This window comes from Spermophilus citellus (genome assembly GCF_964194105.1).
Source record: "Spermophilus citellus genome assembly, chromosome: 16".
Lineage (NCBI taxonomy): Eukaryota > Metazoa > Chordata > Mammalia > Rodentia > Sciuridae > Spermophilus > Spermophilus citellus.
Genome location: NC_138196.1, coordinates 33165323 through 33190424, shown reverse-complemented (window position 1 = coordinate 33190424; position 25102 = coordinate 33165323). Strand labels below are relative to the sequence as shown.

At 47.1% G+C, this 25102-nt stretch overlaps 1 long non-coding RNA gene across 1 annotated transcript in view; it reads left to right on the top strand.

The window, feature by feature from the left end:
- The window catches only part of LOC308635253, a 171776-nt gene that overhangs the window by 11883 nt on the left and 134791 nt on the right, over positions 1–25102 (top strand). The window contains exon 2 of the long non-coding RNA XR_014019173.1: positions 1858–1967. This is a non-coding gene — a long non-coding RNA (uncharacterized lncRNA). The remainder of the gene's footprint in view (positions 1–1857; positions 1968–25102) is intronic.

The following is a 25102-nucleotide window of genomic DNA, read 5'->3' as shown; positions in this document are numbered from 1 at the left end:
CTGAACAAGACACACTTGAAGAGCTCAGCTTGGGGACACCAATTACAGTTCACAATGCACTATCAAATGATGATCTTGATTTGTCACAATGACCTTGTGATGTGCGGTCATTGGGTGACTTTACAGTTGAGGAACAGGAGGCCGAGAGATTTGCACATGAGGGGCAGTATAGCTCAAGTCCAAGTGCTTTGACTCAGATCCCATGTGAACTTTTACTTCCTGAACTTGATAACCTGAATGCACTTCTGCTTCACGCAGCTCTTAGTACGTTCAAGTGTAGCTACCATGCTCCCTGAAACACCTCTTCTCCTGACAAACTTGACTCCAAAACATGGGATCATACTCAGCATATCTTCTTTGGACCCAATCACATGGAGATGGGCTTGAGAGTTGTAGAGGGTCCTGGCCGCTATCCCCTACTCTTTCATCTGTGAGCCAAGAGGGGCTCAGCCTTGATCACTGGACTCTGAAGGAGAATTTGGATGGTTCTTCTTTCTGGGCAATAAGGCTAGTGGCTAACCCTGGGATTTTTATTCCAGGACAATTCAAGCAGTACTTTCCCACCAGTGAACAATGTTAGACGTACAGATTTCCGGGGCTGGATGCCTGACACTCAGACATCTCGCTAAATGGTTTAGTGGTTCACATTACAGGGTCCTCCTGACCCCCTGAGGAATTTCACTCCAGTACAGAGAGATCTATTAGATTTTTGCCTTCACATATAAGGAAAACAATCTCTGTTTCTTTGTGGCTTCCTCTGACTGGTCTTCTGGTACCTGGGCCACGTAAACACAGTGCCTCCGCACCATGGCAGGCTGTTACATATTAAGTGTGCAGGGAGCCCCAGCTTAAGCCCAGGCCTGGCCTGGACATGTCTGAGCAGGCCTGGTGAACGTGGGCCTGTGAGGAGCCTGTGTGTACCACAGGCTGTGGGGCCTCCTGGGAAAGGTATCATCTGGAAGGAAGAAGGAACCAGGCACAAACACCTGACCTGTAAACCCAGCTTTGATTGCAGGAGGAAAGGAGCAGTTCTGAGCACGTCCTGGTGAATGGTTCACGATTGGATTCACCCCATACTTCGGCCCCTGTTGGACTTCTTGGGAGGCCAATGGAGAGGAAAAAGAGGACTTCTCTTCTGTTTGTATCTTACTCCCAAGTCAAGTCCCTGGACTTATTCCCCAGTGACTGCTTGGTGCTAGCTGAAATCATGACATGATTTCCATGGAACTTGTAGTTCTTTGGTATCCCAGGCCTCCAGCAACTCTGAGATGGCGGGATGGCAGCACCCAGCCCAAGATGGCAGTGCCCATTATCTTGCAGGGGACCTGCAGCAAACCATGGGGGAGGAAACAAAATGGCAGGTGACCAGAAAATGAACTGTGTGTGGCTTGAGGAGACACAGGGACATCCCGTAGGCACTAAGGAACATTGGGAGGTACTTATAGGGGACTGATGCCCTGAGTGAGTCAATGAAAGTCATGTCATTGTCATCCATTGAATCATATGCTATTGGGACAAGGCCCATTATGGGCCTGCCATCTTCTCTTTTTTTGGCTGAATGTCCCCAGAACCCATAACTTGTTCTCTGACAGTCTCGTTCCTCTTTTTTTTTTTGGAGTCACTCCAGGCTGTGAAAGCTGACACCGTTTGCTCCAAGGTTTTTAAAGAAATCCTAGAACTAAGTTGGCCTAACATTCTTTTTTAGACTAGATGAAACGAAATCTCACAGGGGCCTGAAGTGACTTGTCCCCACACCATATCCAGTTAGCATAAGAGCAAGGATGTTTTTTGAGTGACATAGTCGTGTTGTCCCCTTGATTATGACCTTTGTTTATTCCTTCTTTGTTTTTCTGCCAGGGGCTGGGACGGTATGGAGAAGTGTACCCATTTCCTTCTTCTGGCCAGGTATGATGGAGCTTTGGACCATTCATCAGTTGTCAGGGACATTTGGACAAAACCCTCTAAAGGTAAGGAAGACAGATACAATTTTTCAACCAGTTTGATGGGTAGACTCAGCTGGCAGTGCAGCTCCCTCTCCTGAGACCAACAATAAGGAATGACTCCAGGGGAAGAGCACGTCTTGTCTCTGAGGAATGAGGACTGTGGGGGCAGTGCCGAGCAGACTGGGAAGTAGGTGCCTGCATGGACCCCAAAAAAGTGGACAGCTTGGTGCTCAGATAGAAAATCCCCAAGCACAGGTGACCAGGAAAATTCCTACTATTAACAGTGGTCCCAGAGGGAGGACTGGGAGGGAACACTTAGCCAGGGAAGCTGCTTTGATATCAGAAATGAGATAGAACGATGGCATTCGCCCACTCTCTGCCTTTGGCTGGGATGACACCGACACTTTGAGATGGCCTGAGAAGATGAATATTTCATAGACAAACCTGTTCCCAGTCCAGAGTTCACTGAGTGTAGTCAAGGCCAACAAGCAGATTTTGCACCTAAGCCAAGTCAAATTGATTCATGGTGACTGCAGAAGCACTGTATTCAACAGGAATTTAAGCCTGGATCTGAGGCAGAAATGTGTGCTCTGATCAGCCAGCAACGTCTCTGTCAATGTTCGGGAAAAAATTTGAGAAGGAGGTTTGAGTATTGGGTAAGCACAATAATAGTTCTTCAAAGATGCCCATGTGCTAATTTCTGTAATCTGCAAATATGTTATGCTATATGGTAACATGTGTGTGTGTGTGTGTGTGTGTGTGTGTGTGTGTGTGTGTGTCTGTGGTGAGGAGGGATTAAGAATGCAGGTGGAATTCAGGCTGCCAATCAGCTACCTTTTTCATGGGAAGATTACCCAGATTATCTCATGGCCCAATGCAATCACAGGGATCCTTGCAAATAAAACAAGGAGACCAGAGAATCAGAGTCAGTGACATTGCATAGGACCTTGAAGATGGAAGGGCCCTTATTGACCTTGAAGAAGGAAGGGCCCATGAGCCAGTGAACATGGGCAGCTTCTGGCAGCTAGAAAAGGCAAGGGAACAGATTCTTACCTTGAATTTGGCCCTGCCCACAACGTGAGTTTAGACCTGTGAAAACTGGGAAATAACGGGGACCTCCCAAACTGTAAGATATTGGATTGTGTTGTTTTAAGCCACTAGATTTATGGTGGCAACAATAGAAAATGAATTCAGGTCTCCATTATTTCCCACCTAGGACTCATCAGAGAAACTCCCCTTATGTTTCACCTCAAGTTCTTGTTGGTTGCTCAAACTTTTTCTTTAGAACAGGATCATTTAAGGTCCTTAGGTCACCTTTAAAAGGGAAGGCACAGATTTGCAATTTTCCTGCAGGCTTGAAGTGGGTGGGTGAGGGAGAGTGTCCTGGAGGGGCAGGTTCCTGGTTGAGTGGCAGACTCCAGGCAGTCACTGCCACACCTTGCAGCACATCACTGGGGACAGAAGGTTCTATGGGGACTCTCTTCCTTGGTCCTGTTTTCCCGTGCACGAGATGAGCATTGAATGACTTCAGGAGGTCTCTTTGGTCTTCTATAGTTTTAGTAACTGAGAAATGATGTTGGAGAAACTAAAAGTAATGGAATGTCTTCTGAATACCAAACATTTCTGTTACGTGATCTCATTCATTCCTTACAACAGTTCTGTGAGGCAGTCATGCCAGGTGGGCACCCAGTTCACAGATGAGAACACAAAGGCTCAGAAAGGTTAAGTAGTTTTCTTACTCACTCCGCTAACAAGCTGAGGAGGCACAAATCTAATCTGAATGTTGGAAGGCCAGGCTCTTTCCCATATCATCACGGCACCTCCTAAGAGGACTCTGGCTCTCGATTACGCCGAGGACATAGTTCATATGGCCAAAGCCCCAGGCTGAGCCTAGCAGTGATGCTCTGTGGTGAAGCTCTTTGGCATGCCAGGCGCCCAGGGGTAAAACTTGGGGTAACAAGAGTACTTCTGTTGTAACATAATGATCTGTGATTTGGTTTGTTTCCCTGACTTGCGGAAAAAAAAAAAAAACAACCCTGCTGCATGATCTTGTGCAAGTCACTTTTTTTCTCTGGACGTCAGTTTCCTAGCCTGTGAAATGGGAAGATGGATGAGAATCAGTATTTTCTAAACAATTTTTTAAGAGTTCGTGCTATATAAGCTAAGGAGATTTTGTAGGGCTTTATTTACTGTAATTGGTAGTCCAAAAGCAATATGTTATTTTTAATTTTCTAAAGTAAGTCAACTCTACATTTCTCTCTACTTCCACCCTCTTTTTCTGGGCAATATGCTCATTCACCATCCTATCATCTTGACCACCATTGAGAATCCTTCTGCTTGATAGTTTAAAAAATTTGCTCTGGTTTTGAGATTATTGGAGTCTAAAAAATATATATGTGTGCATGTAGTTGTACATACATGTGTGTGTCTATATACATGTGTATACACATGTGTGTTTTAATCAGCTTTTTCACTGCTGTAACTAAAAGATCTGATGAGAAGAATTTTAGGGAGGAAAAGTTTATTTGGGGACTCATGGTTTCAGAGATCTCAGTCTACAACCAGCCAGCTCCATTCCTTGGGGCTTGAGGTGAGGCAGGTCATACTGGCAGAAGAGTGTGGCAGAGGGAAGCAGCTCACATGACGATCAGGAAGCAGAGAGTCCACTTGCCAGGTACAAAATATATACTCCAAAGCCATGCCCTCAATGACCAATCCCTTCCAGCCACACCCTACCCATCTTTAGTCACCACTCAGTTAATCCCCATCAGAGGATTAATTCACGGATTGGGTTAAGGTTTTCCCAATCCAATCATTTCTCCTGTAAACCTTCTTGCATTGTCTTACATATGGGCTTTTGAGGGACATCTCACATCCAAACCATAACGTGTGTGTGTGTGTGTGTGTGTGTGTGTGTGTGTGTGTACACATATTCTGCAAGAGAGGCAAAAAGACAACCCTTCTGTCTTGCCCATTTCTCTTTCTGGAAATTCCCAGCCCCCACCCTTTTTTTTCTCTTCTCTTTTTTTTTTTGGCCTGGAATATTTATCTCCCTGTGTCCCCTCTAGGGTGCCCCTTGACTCTCGTGTCTGTGAGGCAGCAGGCAGGTGGCCTTTCTGTTTGAGAGGGTCATCTCTGGGTGAGATTTGTGAGAGTGGTTAGCTTTTATTTCCAGCATGTGCCACAACACAAGAATGATCCCCACTTCCGAGATGATCACTTCTCATCTTTTATTCTTGCTTTTCTCCTCTCCTTTTTCTTCCCGTAAGATAACAGAATTAGCAGAAAAGCCTTCCTTACTCCTGGCCTGGCCAGGGCTTAGAGGTATTTACTTCTCGGGTAAACAGCTATAATCTCCCTAACTAGACTTTGTCACAGTTAAGAGAGTTAAATTCTCCTGGTATAATCCCCCATGTGTTGTGGGTTTTTTTTTTTTTTTTTTTTTTTTTTTGAGTATAAAGCTTTTGACATCTTTTGATATCAAATAACAACTCTGGGCCACTGGATATCATTAGGCATTGGGCAAAGAGGTTTTGGTTTGACCAGACTGGAAAAGAAGGGCCTCTCTGCAAAATAGCTTTGGGTGGGGGTGGGGGTGGGGAAAACATGGAAAAGAACCTTTGCTTATGAGAAAGAAGGAGAAGGGACTTGTGGCTGTTTCCCAGGGCCTGGGGGACTCGTTCCTCGGTGGCCAGTCAGGAGAACAGGGTTCAAAATCCAGTCAGCCCATGCCCATGCCCCTCTGTGTTTTCCCTAACCACGTGCTGGACACAGAGGCCAACGCAGGGGGAGCAAATGGCCACATTCTTGATCTCAGGGGGTGAGCCATTTTAAGAAACAAGATGTACTTGAACCTCTAGGAACAATACAAGGGCCGATTAGGATCAAAGGCCAAATCTCATTTGGCTCAGATTATTGAAAATTCTGGGGCGTGGGGAAGAGCCATAAGTGGTGAGAAGATGGGAGATCAATATTCTTGGACAGGAAGGTGTCTTCAAGGCTAGAGCCAGCCTTGAAGTCTGGATAGGGGTGTGTGTGTGTGTGTGTGTGTGTGTGTGATGACCATGGTGACAGTAGAGGTGGCAAAGTGACACTGCAAATTTGGAAGTCAGCAGAAGCAAAGGCTGGGAGTAGGAGCGAGCCTGGTGTGGGTGGCGTCCAGCAGGAGACAGCCTGGAACTGCCAGTTCTTCCAGCCCAGGAGCGGCGGTGGGTGCTCCGAGAGCGAGCGCCCGAGCCAGGCTCGAGAGTGCTTCTTGTTTCTATGTATATACACGCTCTTCCTTCTTGTCGACCTTCCAGTCACTCCTAAATTCGGTTCCCGTTCTCTGCCTCTCCCTGCCTGCCAGTGCCACCCATGCTCTCAGCCAAGCGGTGACATTTTCCCCAAGCACAGCCTGTGCGGTTTGAAAGCCTAAGATGAGCTTTGGGGTTTGACTCCTCCTGCCACCCTCCCTTGGAGTCTGTGCCTGTGTGAGAGTGGGGGCCCCTGAATCCCCATTAAAAAGAAGAAAGAGTCAATTGCCAGGATCTTGGGCTGACAAGTCATTCACAGAGCCCAGTGGCCCAACTGTCCCCACTGCTGGCTGCACTTGAGACTGATCCAGCATCGGGTGGGTTGTCTCCCTCTGAGAGGCCTGAGGCTCCTCTCCTCTCTCTTGCTCACCCTGAGCAGCATCCCCCTGCTGAGGCTGCATTTCCACACTCTTGCATTTTCCTCCTCCCTCTCCCAGCATCCAGCCCGGCTGATTCTGCTGTGCAGAGGGATAGGGAATGGCTACCCAGCCTCAGTGAGCCAGGAACTTGCTTCCAAGGGTCAGGTGCCCTGTGCCAGCTGCAGGAAGGTCTCCAGGCCTGTGTGGAGCCGGGGGGTCTTCTTGCCGCCCTTGGCTCCTGTCCCTGAACATGTGGCTTGCAGTTCCTCCACTTCTAGAGACTTCCACTGTGGGCCCCCACTCCCCCACAATTTTTGTTTCCATTCCATGTTTGTCCCATGCAGAAGTCCCATGTGTATTATTTTAAAGAAGAAAGAAAATCAAGACTGGGGTGTTAGCTTTAGAGACCAGTCATTGAAATACCAGCTTCCTCTTCCCTACACAAATTCACCTTCTTCACTCTTTTCCACATGGTTCATTTTTATTTTATTTTCAGGGAGAGGGTTTAAGGTGCTTCCCTCTTTTGCTTTAAGTGTTTAATAAGCTTTCCATCATTAATACCTCACTGTGAATTGTAACCTAGAGGCAGCTGGTGGGCCCTGGACTTGATAGGACAGTGGGAGGAGAGAGAAGCCTGGCTTGTCTTGCTGGGGACCTGTTGTGGGTGCCACGGGGGCTGGGGTACTGGCCTTTCAGGTGATCAAGAAGAATGCAGGGAGGGCTACGTGAGACTGAGAGGGGATGAGACAGGATACTGAAGGGGAAATGTGAACAGATGGCCTATTATTATTATTATTATTATTATTATTATTATTATTATTATCATGGGGACCCAGGGCCTTGAACACAGTAGGCAAGCCCTCTGACGGAGCTATGCCCACAGTCCAGAATGGACTTCCAGTTATGAACGGGAACTTCCTCTCATGGGGCTGCCTTGGGTGGGGCTAGCTGGGTGAGAGGGGACCTGATATTGTTGAGACTAGCAGAGCCATCAGTGTGGTCTGAGTCCCATCTACCGGGTTGGGATGAGCTGGTGATTCCCCTTCCCAAGGAAAGCCGGAGCGTGCCGGGCCCTCTGCTGTGGGTGTCAGCCTTGCCTCTGAATTCCGATCCTGGTTTTGGAGATCCCCTGTCTTAAACATGCCATGGCAGGATCTCTTCACTCCCTACATTTGTTTTAAAAGCCTTGAAATAAATGTAATCATTTAAAGACTCTTGGTGCCGAATACTGAAATGTCTATTAACTGTTGAAACTGATGAAGAAATGAGTTACAGAATGATCCTTGAGTACCTACTATGTCCAAAGCTTTGGACATACATTGTCTGTCATGGGTCTATTAATAAAAACAACTCTAATTGTTTTGATAGATACCATTCACAGAGTGCCTTTCATGTGCCAGGCATGTTCTCATCAAATCTTGACAATAACCCTTTTATCTCCAACTGACAGCTAAGGAAACAGGCTTAAAGAGGTTGAGTAATTTGCCCAAGGCTACATAACTACTTAAGGGGCAAGGCTGGGGTTCCGACTTGGCACCAGTGTCAAGCCCCAAAGCCAGGAAACATGTGAACAGAGGAACCGACCGAGTCAATAGAGAATGCTGTGTAATTAGAGGCTGATGTCTGTGATGACGACAGTGCATCTCAGAGGTGGTGGGAAAAGGAGAAGATCCGCAGGAGCTCATGTGGTGATGGAGATTTCTGGAAGGAGTCAAGGCTTGATCTGGATTTAGGCTGGGAGGGGTGGTGTGTGAGTGAGTGCGGGCATGTGAGGGTCAGTGAGGAGATGAGTAAGACAGGAATGGAGGCTTGGTTGGGGGAATTAGTGGTGGTGAAACAGCAAATCAGTGTGGTTAAAGGCTCAAGTCCCTGCCCATTCCCTATGTGAGTTTGTGGGGAAAGTAACGAACCTATCTAAGTCCCAGTTCCTCATCAGAAAAATAGAGATAATAATTGTCCTGGTCTGTTTTCTGTGGCTATAACAGAATACCTGAGGCTAGGTCACTCACATACAATGGAAGGTTATTTGGTTCTGGAGGCTGGGAAAGCTGAGAGCACAGCACTGGCAACTTGTGAGGGTCATCTCCTGGTGGAAGGCAGAGGTGGGAGGACAAGTGAGTGTAGGAGAAAGAGGGAGAAAATCAGACCAAACTTATTCTTTTGTGTGGAGCCTGCTCCCAATGGAACGAACCCATGAGCTTTAATCCGCTCATGAACTCATCACCTCTTAAAAGTCCTACCTGTTAATACTGTTACAATGGCAATTTAATTTCCAGCGTGAGTTTTGGAGGGGACGTTCAACCCATGGCCATGAGGGTCCCTGGTGCACCCTTCTGTGGTAAAGACTGAGATAGTTCACGCGAGGTACTCAGCACAGTGTCTGGTGCATATTAACTGCTCCATAAATGTCAGCTGGAGTTGAAAACGCTCTGCCCTCACTCGACACACTCCTGGGTTTCTGTGACATCTCCCCCTTGCTCAGGGTCCTCCACCACTGAGTCATCCGGTCCCCTTGCTGCCTTCCTTTCTCTCTCTCCGTCACTGTCACCACCCTGTTTGAGATCCCTGTCATTACATGCCTGAGTGATTGCAACAGACTCCTAACTGGTCCCCTGCCCTCAGTCTGTCTTCACGTCGGTCCACCCTGTGCATTAGCACTAGATTATTTCTCCTAAAACACTGCTGTCTCCGTCTCTCTTCCATGCTCAAAACCCTCCCATGACTCACTCTTGCCTTTGGGATCCAGGCCAGGCTTTCCAGATGAATCACCTACAACCTACTTTTCCACTCATTTGCCTTTGTTCCTCCACATGGTGACTGATGGCCCCCAAGCCTGCCATGCTCCTTCCTGCTGCTGAGCCTCAACCTTGCGTCCTCCTCCAGGACCGCACCTCCTCCTCGTGCCCAGCCGAGCACTGGTCTGCTGGTCTGCCCCCAGGAAGGTGTCCCTGACCGGTACAGCCCGAGTCCTCTCTCCTCAGTAGACAACTCTTATTGTTCCTCTGCCCTGCTTACTTGCTAGTGACATAGCCTCAGGCAAAACAAAACAAAACAAAACAAAACAACAACAACATCCCGTTTCCCCTGATGGGCTACACAGGACTCAAGGGGAGGCCATTTTGTCTGCCTTTTGGGGTCCCTTGGTTCTCAGCAAAGGGCATGGATCATCTATCTTCCATAGATCTCTGTACTATTCAAATGTGGTTTTGAGGATGAGGATAATCAAGAAATGGAAGATGGGAGAGAAGAGCCATTTCCTTGACCCCTGGGTGGTTGGCCAGCCATTCATGCTCCTGCAAAGCTGTAAGCTTTATTCCTTTGTGCGTCCCTCGGGGCCACCCTCACGTGTTCCAGCCTTGCCTTCTGCCCTTGGAAACTGCTCTGTCCTCATGCTCCCTTGGAAGGGCTCACAGTCCTCCCAGAAGGCAGAATGGGTGGCACTGCTGTTTAGATGTGAGTCCCCTGTCGGGTGCTCCCTAGAGGCCCCGCCGATAGCTCGCACTTGGTTGGGTGCGTTTGTAGAGTGCCTCACCAGATGAGTTTGGAGCCTGTGAATGAAGAACGACACCCAGTGGAGTACCAGGCAGAGCCTTTAACACAGCTGTGTGGCCATTTATTATCCCCTTAATGACAATAGCAGCAATAATGGTGATCATGATGGGATGGGAAGAGCAGAACAAGATGAACGGTGGGTGGGGACACCAGCGAGGCCTATCCTCATCCTGGGGACTTGGAGTTTCAGGCCAGGCTTTCATTTCTTTTGGGTTCATGTGCCATGCCCAGCTGGCTAGATGCCTCTCCCTGATTCAAAGGGGGAAGAAGAATCCCTCACCCGGGATCTTGGGGACGTCAAACTGTTCCTTACGCAACAGCCTCCTAATGAGTTAAGTGTAAATGAATCAGAAGCAGATGGATTGGATTGTTCTGGAAATACACCCGAGGTTTAAAAATTAAGGGAAAAAGCATTTGGCAAAAGGCATTTTGGGGTTTGCCAAGACCCAGAACATTTGAAAAACAGCTCAAGATTTTTTTTCCTTCCTTTTTCTCTTTTCTCTTTGCTTGTAAAACCCCAAAAGCTGCCTGGAGGCAGTAGAAAGAGGTGGGCCTCTATTCTCCTTTCAAACTGAAGTTCTCCTGCCGCGTGGGTAATGGGCCCCAGACAGGAGGCAATGGGCTATGGAAGTGCACGGGGAGCGCGGAGTCCAGGGACACAGCAGCCAGCCTCCCTTCAGGGAGGAAGGCAGTCCCTTGATTCTGCAGATCCCCGCCTGGGCCTCAGCCCTCTGGACCTGCTCTGGGCTGCTACCTAGGCCTTGTTGTGGGGCCTGTGTCTCTCCTAAGACTTGACTCACCTCCGATCATGAGCAGGCTCCTTATGTAAGGGAAACCGGTCTCCAGTTTGCTAGGCAAGGAAACTTTAAGGGTTAGCAAACACCAACCCCATAAAACATCAAGTGAAATGTTTATTTTAGGGGAAAGAAAAACCCTTTAAACAATTTCTTTTTTATTAGTCACATTTGGCATAACTGAGGCATTCCCTGAAGGGACTATCTTGCCGTGGAGGGAAAAAGAAGTAAAAAGCAACTGTCTCAAAGGAAAACTCAACCCAGCAGTTTCTAAATCTTCTGCTGGTTGGCTGTGTGGTTGTAGATCAGATGCCAAACTTCTCTGTGCTTTGGTTTCCTAATTATCTCTGAAAAATTTTCCCTGATTCAGTTCAATATATGAATCAAATAGGTTGGGGACTCTGCTAGTGGTAATTCGTGTGACACAGAGAATCCTTGGGTTACGGGAGCATTCGGTCCCCTACCTGTCTAATATGTGGTCTTAAAGAATTTCAGGATACTTTCCCCCAGGCTCCTGTCTGTAGAGGCTGATACACCCCCACACATGCCTCTCAGACCCTGGGGTTCTAAGCTTGGTGAACTTGGCTGTTCCCTGGGCTGTGACGGGGAGGGAGTGGCTTGGTGGCCTGGGGTCCTGCCACAGGGTTTTTATCTGGCTGTTCTAGGGTCTCCCATTTCCAAAGCCTGCTGTCCTCATTTGTGGTTTTGCCTGATCCTGTCTAGAAAAAGCCCTTTTGGTGTGTCCTGTGAGACGCCTCTTGCTGTCCTGATCTGCTGATCTGCTGACCTTGCCTGTTTCCCATGGCAGTGGGGAGACCTACACTAATGCCAGGGTGGTGAGCTGTTGGGTGCTGCAGCTCATGCTGTGGGAGCAAAAGGCAGAGCGAGAGCCAAGTAGGACTGAATTCCCTCCCTCTTCAGAGGTCTCTCTCTTTTTTTTCTTTTTTGTTATTTGTTCATTTGCTCCTCTGTTCTGTGCTGGATCATGATGTGTTCCCTTGGTGAAGACAGGCCCGTTCAGCCCAGCCCATGGTGACAGTAACAACTGGCAATTGCATAACTGTTTATAGTTTATAAGGATCTTTTGAGTGTCAAACCTCCCAGCTTCTCTTCTCAAAAACCCACAGAACATGTAGAGGCCTCGGGGTCATCTGGTCAACCATCTCATTTAACAGAGGGCGGTTCTCGGCGAGGTCCCGTGGCCAGTTGGCAACAGGGCTGGGTCTGGTGTCCTTTTCTCTCTCTTCCCAGGCTTTCTTTTTGTACTTCAGCTCACTTTGTTCTCAGTCGGGATCTATTTTGTTCTGTGTTACTTTGTTTATATCACTGTTTCAACACCCCATATGGACTGTAAACTCTTTTAGGACAAGATCATGTTTTACACTTCTCCATAATTCATACAGTGCTGAGCAGAGTGTCTTGGACATGAAATCTGCATAACAAATATTTAATTGACAGGAAAAAAGAAGTTGAATTGGGTACAACTAGTAGCAACCCCAGTGTGCTGCAGAGAGATTGGCATTGTGTTCCCTAACCTACAAGACGGCGGCTCTGGGTCTCTGGGCTCATCCCCAATTGTCGTTCGAAACCCTCTTTAGCTCCCCTCAGCCTCATAGTCATCATCATGAGCATCATCCTTGTTAACTCTGCTTTCACATACTGAGCTCCGAGAGCACGCCAAGAAATAGAAAAGGTGTTAACTTCTAGATATTGACCTAGCCAAGAGAAAATTAAGCAGAAGTTCCAGAATTGAAGCGAGCAAGCAGCTATGTGGAGAGGGAGGGGAAGGACCACAGGCTCTCCTAGCTTGGCCTTATCCTCACCCCGGAGTGCTGGACTCCAGAGTCAGTTTGCTGGGGGTGACCCCAAGTCTTCATGTCTGACCGAACATGAGAAGAAAGATGCCTTTTGTCCCTGCTGGCTTACTTCTTAACTGAATGAGTAAGAGGTCAAATGAGATCCCATTTTGAACCCCCAGGAGGAAAGGTAGCAGTAATAACAATGATTATTTGGAGGTTATGGCTTGTTGAGGCTGCAAACAGAGAACAGCTTATACCCCCCTAAGGGCAATAGGAGGCTACTTCCAGAAGCTGAAACTGAGAGCTAGAGCATTTCTCCTCCTCTCTGACCTTGAGGGTGGGGACGGTGTGTGTGTGTTGGGGTGGGGGCGCAGGGAGGGATGACTAATCCAGCAAGGGGCTTTGTTGCAGGCTTTTTACTGATTTTCTAAGTATAAGGGAATCCTGAAGAGGCCCACTTGTCCTTCACCTAGTTTCTTCTTCTGGTCTGTGAATTCTGACTTCTTCAACATCTCTGACATGATGATGCAGGACAAAAGCGGACTCATCCGAGATAGGAAGGGAAGTTAGGATAAAAAATTAAAAAGTCAGCCAGGATCATAAGTACCTCTCTCTTTAGTTGTCTCCACCCCCAACTTCTCCATAAAGGTCCACAATCTCAAAACAAAAATCACACGGCAGCATGCAGAATGGGGGCCAGTTGAGGGCCTCCAGCTCAAAATTGGGAGGTGGGGCTGCTGCAACATGATTCAGTGCCTTTTGCATCTGACCCTGGGGAATGGGGTCCTCTCAGGGTCCCCAGGATGCAAGACTGTGGGGAGCGAGTCTGTCTCACCCAGCAAGCCGAGGCCACCACCGCCTAGGACTCACTCTAAGAGTGAGCAAGCCAGGAGCCGCAGAATGATTGATGGGCCTCAGCTTGAATGGAAAGTCCGGATTCCAGCGAGACAGCTAAGGAGGTAGGAGGAGAGTCACTTCTAACATCTGCAATGAAATTAAAAATTAAATAAATAAAATTTGTTAGTTTACAAATAGAACTGTTACTTGTTACTCGGGGTATTAACAATCTCCTTTTTGGATTAAAAATTTTTTTTTTTATTTTTAATTTTTTTTTTTCGGTAACACCCGTGAAAGACGTTTGTTTCAGTTGCCAACATTTCTGCAGAACTAATGTGGGTGGATTGTGACAGATATAATTTCTCCATCCTACAGTTTCATCAACTTGAGTTCTGTTAAACTATACCCGCTGGGCTTAGCTCCTTTTAAAGTTTCCGCTTTGACAGGTAGATTTATTAGTCTTGAAATTTGTACAAATCAGATGTCACTCGTGGCAACTTGTCAAAATGTCAGTCTGGCACGGCGGCATGAAAGGCTTTCTGGAGAGAGAGACAGACGCAAGGCAGGCTTTAAAGCACTCCAGCGCGAGCTGCAGAAAGGAGTGGGGGGGGGGATTGAAGCCCCTTGATCCTGAGGGCTTTACTTTATTAAATATCTCAAGCTGTACAGGGGGACGGTCCTTGGGATCCGGGTTTTGGAGACATCAGGTCTGACAGCTCCCAAACTGTGGCTCCCGTCGGATCATGTCAAGTCTCTTTGCTGGTTATGTTCACTTAGTGGCAGAAGGCAAGGGGTGCTAGCATGGTTGTGTGGGGACCCAGAGAAAATCCAGGTCTTCTGGTTTAAAAACAAAAATTGCTGGCTTGGTTCTGTGGAGTTGGCAGTGTCCTAGGGTGGGCTCCTTGTGGCCAGAACTAAGGGTGCCTTCTGGCCCATAACTGCAATCTCCTGCTTCCATTGGGGAGGGGAAGAAGCTGGGAGGAAGGGGTGATCTCAGTCTCAGGTGCAGCCCTGAGGAGACAGGCCTGCTGTTCTCTCAGAGTGACAGAGAGCACAGTCCCATGCCTCCCACCCAGGGCTCACCGGTGTACTCGGTGTGCTTCCCGAACTTTCCAGACTTCCTATTCCCCAGCCTTCCGCTAGTCAAGGATCCTGCGATTTGGTAAGCTCCATAATTATCTTAGTTTGACATAGCAGGAAATGTTATTAATAGTTGGAAAATGATCTGAATTTCTTGCCGAGGGAGGGGTAAGGGGAGTGTGGAAAAAGAACCTGGCCAGGGTGCCAGTCCTCCAGTGGACAGACTGCAGGGGTCCCAGTAAACATGGCTGTTTAGTATTTCAAAAAGGTAGCCTCTGGGGAGGCAAATGAGGGGTGGGGGTAGGGGTTAGTAGTGCTGAAGTGGAGATAAAATTATGACCAACCTTCGGGTCTGTGTGTCTATCCAGGGGAGTTGGGAGATGCCAAGTAAAGCTATAGTTTTCAATATTCTGCTATCACCCTTCTACTCCCAGGAAGTTCTGCAGGATTTAATACTGCTTGTCTTCAGAGAGGAGGGCAAGGACTCGAAAAGATGGGTGCATGCTCCCAAATTTAAGCTCACTGAGGCTCCCACCCCTATTTTTGGTTCCTTCCTCACTTTGCCTCAGGAGGGGTGGTTGCACCCTGAGCTCCTCAACAGCACCTTCCCACCACACCCTCCTGTTCTGGCCCATCCATTTTCCCCTGAGATGCACAGTATCCACATCGGGAGGAGGCATGCTCTGACCTGAGAAGTGGGGAGCTTGCTGTCTCCACTCCCTTTCATTCCTTTGGACTTTGAATGATTGAAACTCCTTTTCTTCATAGGTTTCCAGAAACTCCTGCTACGATGCAAATACTTCTTTGAAGGGTGACACTTCCTTACTGGGAATCAGGTGACACACGGCTGAAAGCAAAGAAGTATTTGGGGGGAAGGGAGAGGGACTGAGATCAGAACAGGGTAAACATGAGGCTCCCAGGGAACTGAACACCTGAACACCACCCTCCCCCATTATATTTTGGAGAATCTTACCTACTTGATACATTCTTGCCTGTCCCCAGATCCTGGAGCAAAACTTCTTTTCGAGAGGCAGGAAGGATGGGTGAGGGAAGGGTCTTTCCCAAACCTCTCGCTGCCTTGCTATGTAAGAGGACAGAGCCCTTCTCTTGTCCCCTCAACAGCACGAGGTTCAGGGGTGCTGGTGGCTGAGTCATTCTCTGCTGGCGCACACAGTCTAAGGTGTGAAGTGGGGGATTTTCCTCTCCCAGGGCCCAGAAGGTTCTGTTGAGGTGTGGCTCGGTGAGCAGCTCGACTGACCTAACAAGTGTGTGAGATTATCCCAGGTGAAAAATCTCAGACATCAAGAGGTATGATAATGATAATGGTCATGATGATGGAATAATCGTGGTAATTATTCTAATAATCCCTTAGGACGTAGATCATGTCTCTCAAAGTGCTCAGAGCACTTTCATATTTGTGATCTCACCTAACCTCAACGTACTTCTGGTAGAGAGATCCAGTGGGTCAGCCTATGGTAGCTGCACGGGCACACTGAGGCATCATGCTCCAATCTTTCACTCTGGTCTTTTTTTACTGAGCTACATGAGCCCTGGAGAAGTAAATCTTTTTTTTTTTTTTAACTATTATCTAATTATTTGGAGTTATTATCATGTCTCCAAGAATGAAACACACACACAAAGACACACAGGCACACACTCACACACATAGACACAAATACCCACAAATGCAGACAGTTACAGGCACAGATACCTACCCATATGCATACAAAGATAGACACACACACACAAAGACCTGTGTAGACACATATATATGCACACACGGCCATTCACACATCTGGGGTTTCCAGCCTCCCAGCAGGCCTTTGCTGAGAAGTGTCCAGTGTGGAGGGTGGAGAGGCTCACTCGCTGGCCCCCCACCATGCCTCTGCTCTCTCCTGTGTAGTTCATCAAAAGGGAACGGGAGGAGGTAGATCTGAGGAGCAGGTCACAGGGAGAACTTTCTTTAAAAGAAATCGCTTCGTGCCAGAGTGCAGGGGAACTGACTTTCATGTGGCAAATGCATTCTGGCAGCTCTCTGTGCCACATGAGGAAGTTTATTAAAGTAGGAGCAGGCGAGGGGAATTTTCCCAGCCCCTCCTCCAAAGACAGCTCTGCGTCTCCCTGGCTCCGCACAGGGGGAGTGCTGGGTCCTGAGAGGCCAATGAGTGGAGGCCAGAGCCTGAGCAGTGGGTGCCCAGTGCTAGCTGGAGCCCGGTGTTTTCATTTCCCCAATGTTTCTCTGCTTCGTAATTTCAGGGCGGCCAGCAGGGAGGAGAGTCGGGGTGGGGGGAGAGGAGGGGGAAGGCAGGGAGGAAGAAGAAGGAAAAAACCCACCAGCCCGTCTGGCATTAGTTCAGAACGCTCTCCAACTCACACATCTGGTTCTTATATTTCAAAGTTAATTAGTCATATTGAGGCTGTCTGAAGATAAATTTATCATCCAGAAAAAACACAAACAGTTTGAAAAATGAAAGGAAGTGAGGTGACATGGCTTGACGTTTAAATAAATCATTTTAACATGATTAAAAAACTTGTCCTGTCTGACACCCAGCACTTGGGTACTTTGTAAAGACTTTTTTTTTTTTTTTTTTTCTTGACAAAGACAAGTTCCTGTTTGGTATACAAAAGCCTTTGCCATTCAATTACTCAGAACAATCTTTGGCCAATTACTTTTCTGAGTGACTACCAGGGCGTACAGCCCACAGCTGGCCCACTCTCTGGGGTGGTAACAGGGGACTTGGGATAGTCAATGATTATCACAGGGGCCAAAGCTGGGATAAAACATGAAGGGGTCTAGGCAACCAGAGGATTTTTTTTTTAAAGAGAGGAATGAGTAGAAAGTGAATTCTTAATCCTGTTCTTCTGGATGAGGGTTGATGGAGAAGGAAATCCGGCCAAAAGAAGAAAGATCCTCTTCAAATGCCTGGGCAGACACTTCCCCAAGCCAGATGTGTCGTGTTCCTTATATCTCCCAGGGCATGGAAGACAGCCTGAACTCTGTGGCTGATGGGATTAGGACTCAGAGCTCTCTCTGGCTTTGCTACAGTGGGCAGGGGCTCCGTGGGGGTGGTGGATATAAGTCCTCTTGAGTTCTCAAGTGTTGGTTTGTTGTAGAATCAAACAGAAGTGACCTGGAATTCAGCATTCTACACACTCAAGACACACCCCTGTCCACTTGTCCCTCCCTCCCCACTGGCCTTGCCAGCATACCTTGTGTACTTTGTAAAGGTCACTGGCTCCAGTTCTGTCAAATGACTGACAGCACTTCCCAGCCCAGCTCAGCAATGTGCAGACACTTGAGCAGCGGAGGGGGAGGTGCTGGAGGTAGGTACAGGTGTTCTTGGATGTGGTGGAAGAGAGAGGGACGTTCCAGGGTTTTCCCCAGTTCAGTCTAAGGTGAAATGGCTCTTGGGAGATTTCTAGGTGTCCTTGGGTGGTACTTTCCACACAGAACAGGAGAGCTATAACACAATGTGGACGTTTTCTCCTATTAGCAATTTGGTCTCTTCAGTTTTGTTAATGGGATAACAAGAGGTGCTGGTTATGGTACAGAAGTCTCATCGTGTTGGTAATTTTCACTGTAACATGTTAGCAATCTGTCACTATTTGTTTCCAGCAATACTGGCAAGAATCTGCTTACATCAGGGGCTCTCATTTTCTCTCCACACCACCAGACTGTTCTTTCTTTCTCTGGCTAGGTAGTTTCCCTACTTCAATCTGTCTCTGTCCATCTGTTGTGCCCTTGTCCTCTGTCTGCCTGTTGTTGCTCTCTCTGTCACTTCCTACCCCTCCGATAACCTATTCCAATATTGCATCAGAGAGAAAGAACATTCCAGGGCAGCCTGTGATGATGACAGTATTGCAGAGCTGTAAGCACCAAGGTGTCATTATGACAGCCTCCTCGCTGGTCAGATGGAGAACCAAGGCCCAGAAGAGAAGTGGCTTGCTCAAGGTATCACTGTCCGTTTGGTCAGGGTCAGGACTAGCACTCTGGTTTCATGTTTTTTTTTTTTTTTTTAATGTATTTTTGGTCTGTTTGGTTTTTTGCAGTGCTGAAGGTAGAACTCAGGCTCTCGCACATGCTAGGCAAGCACTCTGCTGCTCAGCTATCCTCCCAGCCCTGGTTTTAAATTCAGCGTGTCTTCTACTACCTGCATATGTTATATGCAAAAAAATCAGGCAATCCCAGAAATTAACTTTCTTACATAGGGGACAACACCCTGATGAAGTTAAGGTCATAGAGAGCATAGTATCTCTGTTCCCAAGTTGATAGAGCCTTTCTCAACTCCATCAGAAGGAACCCTCAAACAAGGTGGTTTTCCTGGGGTGGCCCATCCTGTTGTGAGTTGTGATGCTACATTCTCGGGGATTTTGTTTTGGAATCAAAAAGGATGCCCTCCTGAGTGAATCCTGGCTGGCAGTGGGTGGATGTAGCCTCTGGCCCCACCTGTGACCACCAGCGGTCCAGCACAGAAGGTCTGATTGTAAATAGCCTTTTCTAAGTGATGTGAGATGCTGCTGTTCACTTCTTGCTCTGCACCCCTGCTATGGTTCCAGGAGACCTTCACCTTGCCCTTGAGCATGGGCTGGGTGGCCAAAGTTTGTTCCTGTTGAACATGTACCTTTCCATAGCTGGTATACTGAGGTGTGAAGGCAGAGGAGAGAGAAGCATCAACTGGTTTGTAAAGATGCCAGATTTTGAGTCTGATGGATCAGGGTTTAAATCTTAGTTTTACTACTTAATGGCTTCAGGATCTTCCTAGATACAGAAATGTACAGTCTCAGTTTCTTTACTTGTAAAATGGGAATTCATCATCTTTTTCTCATAGATGTTCAGTGGAAAGTAGAGAAAATGTTTGGGAAGTACATAGATCTCCAAGATACCTAGTAAGTGGGCCATAAGCCAAACATGCAGTTCTTTATCCATCCACTTACAGGTGGACCAGGGGATGCAGATGCCACCCTTGGCCACTTTTTGAGCTCATTCATAGCTACTATCAAGCTCACGGTTTAGGGTGAAGGCTGATATGCAGCAATGGACTGTGGAGTTAAAAGCCAATTGTTTTCATTGAGGGTCAAGGAGAATTTCTGAGATGGAGGGACTCAGAGCATCTGCTGATGGAGGGAGGAAACAGTTGACCAGAGTCACAGGAGATGCTGTTGAGGAGAAAATGAATATTCACATTTCAGTGGCAGAAAAAAAAGAAAAAAGGAAAAAGCTCTGACTTGTGAGCTAGTGAGAGCTACCAGGACTGTGCACATTCTCTCTGTCAAAACCTTCCCACTAATTGTCCAAGGCTTCCTTGATTGCTTCTAATGAAACCACCAGCTGACTTTGACATCTCAGAACAGTCTCATCATGCCCTGTTGAATAGTAAACACTGTTCACAGGGGCAGATAAGTTGGCGATGTCATCCTGGGAGGGGGCGTGTCATCCTGGGAAGCAGCTTCGAGAGCTGGCTTCCCTGCCCAGGGCTTGCCAGAGCCACAGGCGAGCAGGTACCTGGACTGGCCCAGCCCTTTCTTCAGTTGTCCTTAAGGTGCTTTGGCTGTAAGTTCTGACTGCCTGTCTGTCTGGTGCTGTCTTTAGAGTTAACAGATTGTGTGTGTGTGTGTGTGTGTGTATGCATGCACATGCTTGTATGTTTGTGTATGCATGTACCACATCCTTCCATGGAATCCAAGTCTTTCTCTACTCAAAAAAATGGGAGGTTGGGGTGGGATATAGGTCCAATTATTTAGCTCCATGGGTCTTAGATTCTATCTATACCTTCCTCCAACTAACTCCTGCTCATTCTGCACATGGCACCATGCCTGTCCACTCCTTAGGACTTCCTGAAGCACCTAGTTTAAGACATCTCTCTCTCTCTCCCACAACTCTTCTTTTTCTCTCTTTAATTCTTAACATTGATTAAGGAGATACATTTCTTGCTCTTTATTTGTTTCTTCTTCTGGAGATTAGGAGTCAGGCAAGGGCAGGACCTTTCCCACCCTGTTCCCCTCTATCTTGCAGAACACTGCAGTATTGAGGCCACAGGTGCTCAGCGCCTACCTGTTGGCTAAATCAGGAAGCCTACATGGAGTGTCTGTTAATGACTTCCTCTACCTGCCTCATAGGCTTTCTGTAAGGGTCAAATGACAGCAGCTGTGAAAGTAATTTGAAAAAGTGAAAAGAAATATGCCAAGTGCGAGCTATTAACATTACTCTCCCATGGGAGGCAGAGGACATTCCTTTGCCAAAATGTCTCAGTAGCCTTGAGGTGAGCCTGGCAGAAACTGGCCACCTGCCAAGTCTTTCACTCCCACCTATGTGGGGACCCTTGAAGCAAGACCTGAGATTGCAGGACAGCTCAGCTCAGTTTTATTCATACTTCTTACGCGCCTGCTGCCACGTGATGGGTGTCAAGAGGCAGGGGTGTGGAAACCCATCACTTAGCTTCTGTTCTCAGGCAACTCATAACCCAGGAGGCTAGGACAACTTGCAAACCAGTCAATTTTACTGCAGGGACACCTGGAACAGGACAGGCAAGCTTAGGTACTAAAGTTGCTGGAAGGAAGGAGTGATTCATCCTAAGATGAGGAGATGACAGCTGGCCCACTTGGAAGATGAGGTCCACCCTTCTAGGAACTTGGTGGAGATGTTTCCTAGAACCCTGTGTTTCTCAACCTTGATTTTCAACCTTAACTTTGTCTTCCTTCTCTCCCCCACTAACTTCCATCTGCCACAGGTGACTTTTTAGACAGTTTCCCTTGATCACTCCCAACATGAAGATTTAATACCAGAGATAAATATGATGTGACCTTTGGGAGGACCACAAATCATTGCAACAGTTTTTTTTTACCCCCAAGAACCAGTGTTTGTCTTGCTGGGTGCTGTTGCCTCTGTTGTGATTGCATGCTGTAGCTACATGCCTCTCTGCTCTCCCAAACAGTTCTGATGACCTCAGACAAATTCTCCTCCAGGTCCAATGGCCTGGTTTTCCTCTCTTTTATTGACTATCACCAAACGTCCAGCTTTGAGATAAATGCAGCCTAAAAGTCAGAGTTCAGTGGGCCTCCCCTTCATCTCCTTTTCCTAGGGCATGTAGGATGCTTTACCCAACATCACCTTTCCTGCATCCCCATGGTCCTTCTCCATGGACCTGACCACTTTTGCTTTCACCAGAACAATGTGGCTATCCCCACTAACACAACATTGAGGGGCAGGGCTCCATCATTTCCTCTTTGGTCATGAGCTTCCTTTCACCTTCTTCCCATTTCAGCAGCACTCTTAGCCCATGTTGTCCAGTTGATGCTGCGATGCTGCTGAGCCCTGGGCCAATGTCATGCTAGGCAATGTGCTTTCTGTGTGTGCTCCAGTCTGTAGACTGGCAGCTTCCTGTAGACAGGGACTGCATGTGTTATTTATTTATTTTTTTTAGTTTCTCCTGTGCCTAAACCGTTTTCCAATAAACACTTGCAAGTTGATTGACATTTTCCCCCTCTCCTTATCTGCATGGCTAAGGACATCAGGAATTGTTCTTTTTATAAATTTTCCCATGGAATACAAGACACCAAGCAGGGACTTAACAAATGTTAGTTGAATGAACTGAATCGAGGACTACTTTTGTTTCTGTTTGCACCATTATAAAAAAAAAAAAGGTAATTGACTCAGATCCAGACATCCTGGAACTTCATGTAGAGAGTCAATTGGCTCCAAAGGTTTGCATCCATCGTAGACTTTCTGAGCTCATATTTTCTCAGGAACTGAGCAAGACACCTGCCAGGGGTCATATTCTGTCAAGAGACTGATTTACTCCTAGAGGAAGAACCCTTGTTGGCAGTCTCAGTTTTTTTTCTTTTTCTTTTTTTCCTGCTGAGAAACCAACTACAATCAAAAAGCAGTGTCTTTGGGTTCCATCGTGGGCCCCTCTGACAACACTTCTTTGGAGCTCTTCCCTCATGTGGCTTCTGGTTAGGTTGGATTAGGGAGACATTTAGACATTCTGCTCGGTAAATTACCGGAGAAATTATATCCCTGTCATATTTGAACACTCTGAAATAGGAAAGAATTACTTTATTGGGGGATTCCCCCTCCCTCCCCCTCAATGTTTGAAGCTAACAGAAATGTTTTCAAGCAATTTCTTGCCGTTAGATTTAGTGAAACTTACTTCAAGTGTCTTTCCAGAACCTTTCATAGAAAAGTAATTGTGTAATTAGCTATAAATTAGTAAAAATTATGCTAATTACTTCCAGGTGTGACATATTTTGTGCTTAAAAACAAGTAAGAGAAATAAAGGGGCTGTCACTGTGTTTCCCAAGTGAAGGCTGGCCCAGGCAGCTTGACAGGCTGATGTGCACATTTACCTAATATTATATATTTTTTTAATTATGTAATTTCTGAATAAGTACAAACAGACCCAGGAACAAAAGTACAACAGACAAAACCCAGGGGTGGTTCTTTTTTTTTTGTGTGTGCTAATTAAAAGGAGCCTAAGCAGGAGCGTTTTCAGTACTTTTCAAACCTGTAATGGGAAGAATGGGCTGGAGCGGGGGTGGGTGGGGTGGGGGGGTGATGCTGATGCCAGGCTTCACAGAGGACATCCAGTGGCCTCTGGAGGGGTGTCCCCTCATCACACTCCCTTCAGCCTTCCAGTTCTAGTCATTGAGGTAGTATGCACCAGGGACATGTCTCTGGTTTTCCTCTGTAGACAGCTCTTTTCTCGGCACAGAACTTTACTCTGCTGGCCTGTCATGGACCTCTCTCATCACGATCCTGGGGAGCATGTAGGGCAGGTGTGGAGGACTTCATATTACAGCCATGCACCATCCACGATAGGGATACAATGTGAGAAATGCTTCATCAGGTGGCTGATTTTGTCTTTGAGCAAACATGTTGAGGTGTATTTATACACACCAAGATGGTTACAGTAACCATCTCAGGAAGTGATGGAGTCTTATGGGTGTGCTGTGGTATATTTTCTTTCTTTTTTTAAATTTGTTTTAATTAGTTACACACGACAGTACAATGATCTTGACATATCATACATTTGAATCAGATGGGATATAACTTCTCATTTTTCTGAGTGTACAGGTTGCAGATTTACATTGGTCATGCAGTTACGTATATACATGCTGCGATATGTTTTCAACATCAGCTTTATTATGTGATGCATAACTGTGTATAAAAATCTAAAGCACCATATTCTCCTGGAATGGTGTAGAGTGAGGAAGGAAGTAGGATTGCCTACCAAAATTCTCCTTCCTTCCTTCCTTCCTTCCTTCCTTCCTTCCTTCCTTCCTTCCTTCCTTCCTTCCTTCCTTCCTCATCTTTTTGAACCAATTCAGTGATGATTGGTACTATCTGTACCCACTGGCAATAATGCTAAAATGTAAAAGCAACCAATTGAACCATCAATAGGTCAAATATATGGGGTCTTGCAGTAGGCGCTGGGCATTCAAAGACCAAGATCACATTAAGTATTATGGTGGGGGAAAATCATGAGGAAAAAATTGATCAAGTATGAACAGTACTCTATTATGGTGAACCTAGGTCTTTGTTTTCTGTATAAGTATGGCGTACTGATTGCCACTGGAGCTCTGGTTTTAGGTTTTCATCCCGTTTTCCAATATTTTGTCTCATGATCTTTCCAAAATTATATTTATGCTCATGAAACATTGTGTCCTGTATCTTGGCTTGGAGAACTTGGTCCCTGGAACTGTAACAGAGGATCATTAAAGTGCCACAGCAGAACAAAGATCATCCTTGCAGAGAAAAGGAATTTAAGAGGGGTCTTCAAGAGGGGGATGGAAGTGTTCCAGGTGGAGAAGCAGAGGGGGGTGTTTTTTTCAATACAGATGATACCCAGGAAGGTCTTGGAGATGACTAGGAACTCAGCAGGAATGACTGAAAGAGGAGTTCTTGGTGGGGGATTGGGGGGAAGGGCATGGACAAGAACTTGAAGACACCAGCCAAGGGCACTTCAGATGGTTCAGTGTTGCTAGAGCAAGAGTGAGGGGAGAAGTCAGGGACCGAAGCAGGGTCCAAGGAGAATCTCGTAGCCTACACCAAACAACGGAGAGGAGGTTGGACTTTGAAATAAAGGGAAAACACTGTAAAGTTCAAGCAGTGTGTTTGTGTGTCTTTGGGGGGTGGGGGAATGGCAGAGCCAAAGGCCCTCTTATCGTACTGCCATGCTGCTTGACCTTCCCCAAGGAGAGCTAGTTTAGAAGTTTTAGGCCTGTGCAACAGTTGGGCCTGGAAGGAGGGGATCCCCCCAACCCACACGGGGGCCAGGAACCTCTGTTGCTCCTGGGAGGGGTGTCTTGACAGAGTGTCTTTCAGATTTCTGCTGCCACCCTGCAGCCACCCAGGCAGCAAGCACTATCTAGAGCCTTCCTCCCTACACATTTAGGCCCACTGATGCTTAAAGGGCAGAGATCTGGGAGCAGCCTCCGCAAACA